We start from the raw sequence: 6,900 nt of genomic DNA, 5'->3' as shown, positions 1-6,900 counted from the left end.
CTACTGTACATAGTATAGCATAACATAGTATAGTAGAGTATAGTATACCCATACAAAAATCTGATACATGGCAATATATGAACATATATATTAAAGGGACTGTTTGTAACTTTCAGAAATGCTTGTTAACAGCGACACCTGTGTTGGAAGGAGTTAGCATGTTCTCCCCGTGTTAGCATGTTCTCTCCGTGTCAGCGTGGGTTTTCTCCGGGTTCTCCGGTTTCCTCCCACAGTCCAAAGACATGCAGGTTAGGTTAATATCCCGTAGGTGTGAATGTGAGTGTGAATGGTTGTCTGTCTCTATGTGTCAGCCCTGTGGTAGTCTGGAGACCTGTCCAGGGTGTACCCCACCTTCACCCAATGTCAGCTGGGATCGGCTCCAGCCCCCCCACCCCCAGCCCCCCCCGCGACCCCGAATGGGATAAGTAGTTACGGATAATAGATGAATGGATGGATATTAACATTTATGCAATACACATATATTTAATATATATGTGTATATCTGGAAAAATATATGAAACATAGGCTATATGAAAGTGGCCATTTTTGCTATATTTTAAAATATATCTTACATATATGCATATATATGGTGACTTACTGTATATGTACATCACATCTATACGCATATGTGTGAGACATATATGGACATTTACACTATTTATGTAGTTCACATATTTTGTCATATATCAGATTTATGTATGGGTAGTGTAAGTGGTTGTTTCTGATATGAAAGATTCCTCTTGAACTCGATGAAGTGGATTAAAGTTAGATCAGTTATGTTATCACACTTTTTAATGAGAAGGGGGGAAATGATAAAGGAGCCTCCCGCGCAAACTAATGTGAAGCCCCCCTAAGGTACTATCCTGTCTGATAGACGAGCTGACTTGTAGTGTGTATGCTTACGCTGTATCCTTGTTTAGCTGATACCCCTGTATATAGCATTGCAATACCGCCCTCCAGTGACATAACCTCAGTACTGCATCAGAGTCTGTTCTCAGGCCTTGTATGCCCTGACTTTAATGTACAGTAATGCGAATTTGGAAATACTGTAATCAACTGTATGTCAAAAAGTGCCTATACAGGAAACATAATTGTGGCAATAATTTACTTTAATAATACAGAATTAAATTATATAATATCTTATTGTACACACAGATATTTTTTAGTACCAGCATTTAGACACATGACAAGGAGCAGGCCCCAACAGTGCCAAATGTTCATGAAGGGGGAAGACATTTAAAGGTCCTATATTGTAAAAAGTGAGATTTTCATGTGTTTCATATTATGAAGCAGGTTTAAGTGCTTTAATAAATACTGTTAAACTATCAAAACGCTCAATATACAGAGAAATACACACAGCCCATATCCAGAAATTGTGCGTTTGAAACAAGCCGTCAGGATTTCTTTCAAATTTGTGATGTCACAAATATACAATATTTAGATCATCACACGGTTTTAAACATAAACATTCTAAATGTGTCCCAGTTTATTTCCTGTTGCAGTGTATGTAAATAACATCAGCTGACAGGAAGTAAACATGGACCCAAGCTGTTGCCTAGCAACACAATGCCATTGAAATTCCATTGAAATGCACTAAAACGGAGCATTTCAGGCAGAGGGTAAATACAGGTATATTCAGATAGACCGTATGAGGAAAATAAAGTTTGTTTTTTTAACATTACAGCATGTAAACATGTTCTAGGAGAAACACAAAATATAAGTATGAACCTGTAAATGAGAACAAATATGGGACCTTTAATAACAAATTACAATTGTTTGAAATTAAGCAAGACAAGGTCAAATGTGCAAAGAAGGTAGCTCTGTCATACACCATTCTTACAAAAGAGGGCAAACATAATAAAAAACACCTGTAGTGCAATACAATACAATATTCCTGCAATAACCTGGAGAAACCTGGGAGCACTGTGAGAATCATGTTCTTTGATTTCTCCAGTGCTTTCAACACCATACAGCCTGCGCTTCTGGGGGACAAGCTGGAGAACACAGGAGTGGACCTTCACGTCACATCCTGGATACTGTACTACCTCACCAACCGTCCATGGTATGTGAGGACTCAGGACTGTGTGTCTGACATGGTGGTCTGCAGTACGGGGGCCCCACAGGGAACGGTCCTGGCTCCGTTCCTCTTCACCCTCTACACTGTAGACTTCACCCATCTCACCTACCTGTCACCTGCACAAGTTCTCTGACGACTCTGCAATCGTCGGCCTCATCACAGAGGGGGACGACAGGGAGTAGCCTACAGAGAACTGACTCAGGACTTTGTGTTCTGATGCCAGCGGAACCACCTCCAGCTCAACGCGGGGGAAACAAAAGAGCTGGTGGTGGATTTCCACAGACCCACACACTCCCCCCCGACACCGGTGAAGGTCCAGGGAATGGGCATTGAGATGGTGACATCTTACAAGTACCTGGGTGTTCACCTGAACAATAAACTGGACTGGACTGTCAACTCAACTGCACTCTACAGGAAAGGCCAGAGCAGACTCTACCTGCTCAGGAGACTGAGTTCTTTTGGAGGGCAGGGAGTTCTCCTGAAGACCTTCTATGACACGGTAGTGGCATCAGCCATTTTTTATGGAGTGGTCTGCTGGGGCAGCAGCATCTCAGCCGCAGACAGGAAGAGACTAGACAGAGTGATCAGGAAGGCCAGCTCTGTCCTGGGATGCCCTCTCGACACAGTGGAGGTGGTGGGAGAGAGGAGGATGATGGTTAAGCTGTCATCCATGATGGAGAATGACTCTTACCCCATGCAGGACACCATCTCAGCACTGGAGAGCTCCTTCAGTGACAGGCTGCTCCACCCAAAGTGTGTGAAGGAGCGCTATCGCAGGTCCTTCCTTCCTGCAGCTGTCAGACTCAACAACCAGCACTGCTCCCAGTAGACCACAACCAGCACTGCTCCCTGTAGACCACAACCAGCACTGCTCCCAGTAGACCACAACCAGCACTGCTCTCAGTAGACCACAACCAGCACTGCTCCCAGTAGACCATAACCAGCACTGCTCCCAGTAGACCACAACCAGCACTGCTCCCAGTAGACCACAACCAGCACTGCTCTCAGTAGACCACAACCAGCACTGCTCCCAGTAGACCACAACCAGCACTGCTCCCAGTAGACCACTTACACACCAAAAACTGACAATAACTGCACTATACTGTATACTGACTGCAATATAATTTCCCACTTGTGCAATTGTGTTAATAGTCTGTTTATTGTCAATACTGTATATACTGCCCCTATTTTTCCACAACCAGCAGTGCTGGTTGTGGTTCATATTTTGTTTCACTTTGTTTAGCTCTTTTTTTTTTACTGTGTTAGCTGATGCTTCTTGTTTTTTGCACTGTCCCCTTTGCTGCTGTACACTGCAAATTTCCCCACTGCGGGACTAATAAAGGAATATCCTATCTTATCTTATTTTATAAATAGCACATTTTAAAGCTTAGTTTCTTCAGGTTTCTGAGACTGTGCTAGACAGGTGTTGATTCAACTCAAAGGTCATTTTTTAACTGACGTTTGTGCTCTTGTTGTACTGGATAGCATAATTTTTCAAGGCATACATATGTCTATTTTGAGGAACATCACACAACTGAATGCAACTAAGATGTCCAGCCGCTGTCTGTTAACGCCTCCTTCATTGTAGTTTCTGATAATGTAGCATAATGCATCAATGCTACACATTTATACCATCCAACCGTCCTGTTCATTCTGGGTTTGTCATGAGTCTCCCATGGTCTTTAAAATTTTTTTCCAACTTTTTTCCACCTGTGGTAATATTAAAGAAGACACTGTGGTGGACACCAATGTACTTGCATACCTCCAGCCCACTTCCCCTTTTGTATGTGCCCTAACCACTCGGCTGTTGGGTCGCCCCACAGAAATTCAAAATCAAGTTCTTTAATATTATGGGGAAAAAAGAGGATGATCAATTGATCCTTTAAAGTTTTTCACATTATGAGTGCCACAGATTATTTTAGGTATGCATACAACATGCATTATAATGTTCACTTACAAAAGACTTGGGTCCAGCTCAAGATAAGCCACGTGGTGAGTGCCTCTGGTTTTCCTGTTGCCCAGGCTCTCTTCTGTCATCACCGTATCACTAGTAGTTACTTACAGCATTCAAATGATTAAAGAAAACTAACATAGTAACATACCTGGCACAGGTCCAGAGATTTGTACGGGGTAGTTCTCCCAGTGTTGCTGGAGACCCCTTTCCTTTCTGATTGTTGTGGATGGAAGGCATTAATGCACAAACAAAAAAACAAAGGTTATAACAGTTGTCATCCCTGGAAGATGTTTGTTTCCTGTCATGTACGAATGCACAAACATAGAGAACCAATATCTCTTCATACTTACCATAAGTTCACAATTTGTATGGTTACCTCTGCAAATAATGAGGTGAAAAAAATTCAAGATAGATGTAACCTAAACTATTTAATGTTATGTTAATATAAGGGAAGCAGCAATTAATCAAAGTTTTTCACATTATGAGTGCCACAGATTATTATAGGTATTTATATAACATGCATTTTGTAAATCACTTACAAGACTTGGGTCCAGCTCAAGATAAGCCACATGGTGAGTGCTTCTGGTTTTCCTGTTGCCCAGGCTCTCCTCTGTCAGCATGGCCCTGCTTCTGTCACGTGTATCCAACTTCACCTCTAATAGACCAGTGAAAGAGAGAGATGACATTAGCCGGTGATACAAATGGTTAAAACGAACTGTATCACTAGTAGTTACTTACAGTATTCAAATGATTAAAGAAAATTAACATAGTAACATACCAGGCACAGGTCCAGATCATTTAAAGGTGAAGCAGTGGCCTCTTGGTGTGGTGTCTCCATTCCCCAGGCACATGGATCTTTTAGGTGAGCAGTGAAGTGTTGCTGGACTTCTTCTGTCTTCATGGGCTGATCAGCAATGCTTTAAAGTTCTTTGGTACCTGTTAAGCAGTGCTGCACACACATAGGGAAACAAATAGGTCATACATTACCAGTTAATGTCTGCATCAGAAATCAGCATCTGTACTTGGGCTATTGTAACTTACCAGAAAATGTAAGGGAAGTAACTGGCGATTATACCTAATGAAATTATAAGAGGCATGTTTATTAAATGTACCCATATGCTTTGAAATGTTATGTTCACTTACCATGTGCCTGGGTTCAGGTCGAGAGTTAGCATGGGACTTGCATGCCATAGATTTTTTGTGTGTTAGTAATTTTTTTCTCTTGTTATATAGAATTATTAAGCTTTGTTTAATTTAGGGCGAGATTTTCTCGAGCATGGACAAATTTGCTGCGGAGGATGACCTCCCTCAAGTTCTGTTGTGTGTTTAGAAACATTCTGTCAATTGTCAAAACAACTGTTTTTCAAAATTTTAAATTATAGTTCACTCAATACCTATTCAATCACGCAGTGTCAACCGATAGTCATGATCTAGTAAACTGACATTTGACAATATTTTCTTTAGCAGGAACAATCATAGTTGTTCTCACACCTTTTAACTTTATGAAGTTTGCAGTATACCACCATTCAGAAGATTTAAGCTTTGCTGCTTCGTACGATATTGTTCCATTTTTATGTCATCTTTGCAACTGACCATTTTACAGTCAGTTTTTTTTTTGGAGGTCAGATCGTCCGTCCATCCCGCCCTCCCTACAGCAGCCAGGACAGGTTTTACAGTCTGGCTGCTACGGACGACCCCCCCCCCCCCCCCCACCATGTTATAGTAATAGTAATATTTAGAGAAAAGTATTTGGTAACTACAAACTTTGTTAGCTATTGTCATAAATGCAATTATTAAGTGATGTTCTGAATTTGATGTATTTACGAGGGTTATACTTGAGAGTTATATTTACAATGTTTGCTGCTTAGTATGATATTGTTCCATTTTTGTGTCATAATTGCAACTGACTATTATACGGTCAGTTTATTTGTAGGGGTAATCGTCCCTCCCTCCCTCCGTCCCGCAGCCAGAACAGGTGTTACAGTCTGGCTGCCAAGGACGACCCCCCCCCCACCATGTTATAGTAATAGTAATATTTAGAGAAATTTATTTGGTAACTACAAACTGTTATGCTCCCCCTCCTTCTGATCATGCTGATCCTGTCTCATGCCTAATCTTGGTCTGTGTTTCTTCTCTCCAGGTGTGGCTGCTCTCTCTTGATTGGGAGTCAATAAAGAGGGGGAGGGGATTTGGGATCACTCTACTCTTCCACTCTGGCCTGGCCTGGCATGGCATGGCCTGGCAGCAGCAGCAGCATCATAGTGACCACATGTAGTTTTTTGTTGTTTCGTTCTTTATCTTTTCTGGTGAGTCCGGTGGTCTAGTTTTCGGTGTTTTGTTTCTGTTTGTCAGGGTTTAGTTTGGGGTTTTGTTGTTTAGGGGTAAAGGGAAGCACCCGGTTCCGCCGGCTCTGTAAGAGCTGGGCTGAGGTGACTTCCCCTCTTTTGTTCCTTTTTGCCGGCTCACCAGTTTAGTTAGTAATGGGACAACTTTAGGGGTTAGTTTGGTTTTTTACTTAACTTAGCTCTTTGGTTAATTATTGGTCAATTATTTCTGTGTTGCACTTAAAGGGACCGTTTGTAACTTTTTACACGTATAAATCTATCGGGTCAGTGTCCCATGCGCACTCCCATATGCGCGCTCACGTGTGAGTACGCTGTTCAGACAAGACTCCAACACAAACTACACGAGTAGTATATAGATTGTGGCTTTGTGCGTGCATGTGAAATGCGCCTGCATGTGTGTGTGTGTGTGTGCTGGTGTGCGTGGGTGTGTGTGCGCGTCCACCCCCCCCACCTGGTGAAAATTTCTTTAGGAGATGTATCTGTGATGTAATGATTTGTTAACATCTAAATTGTTAAATGTGTGT

This window comes from Sebastes fasciatus, chromosome 15, assembly GCF_043250625.1.
Source record: "Sebastes fasciatus isolate fSebFas1 chromosome 15, fSebFas1.pri, whole genome shotgun sequence".
NCBI lineage: Eukaryota > Metazoa > Chordata > Actinopteri > Perciformes > Sebastidae > Sebastes > Sebastes fasciatus.
The sequence above is the reverse complement of the archived record's forward strand: the minus strand, read 5'-3'. Positions refer to the sequence as shown.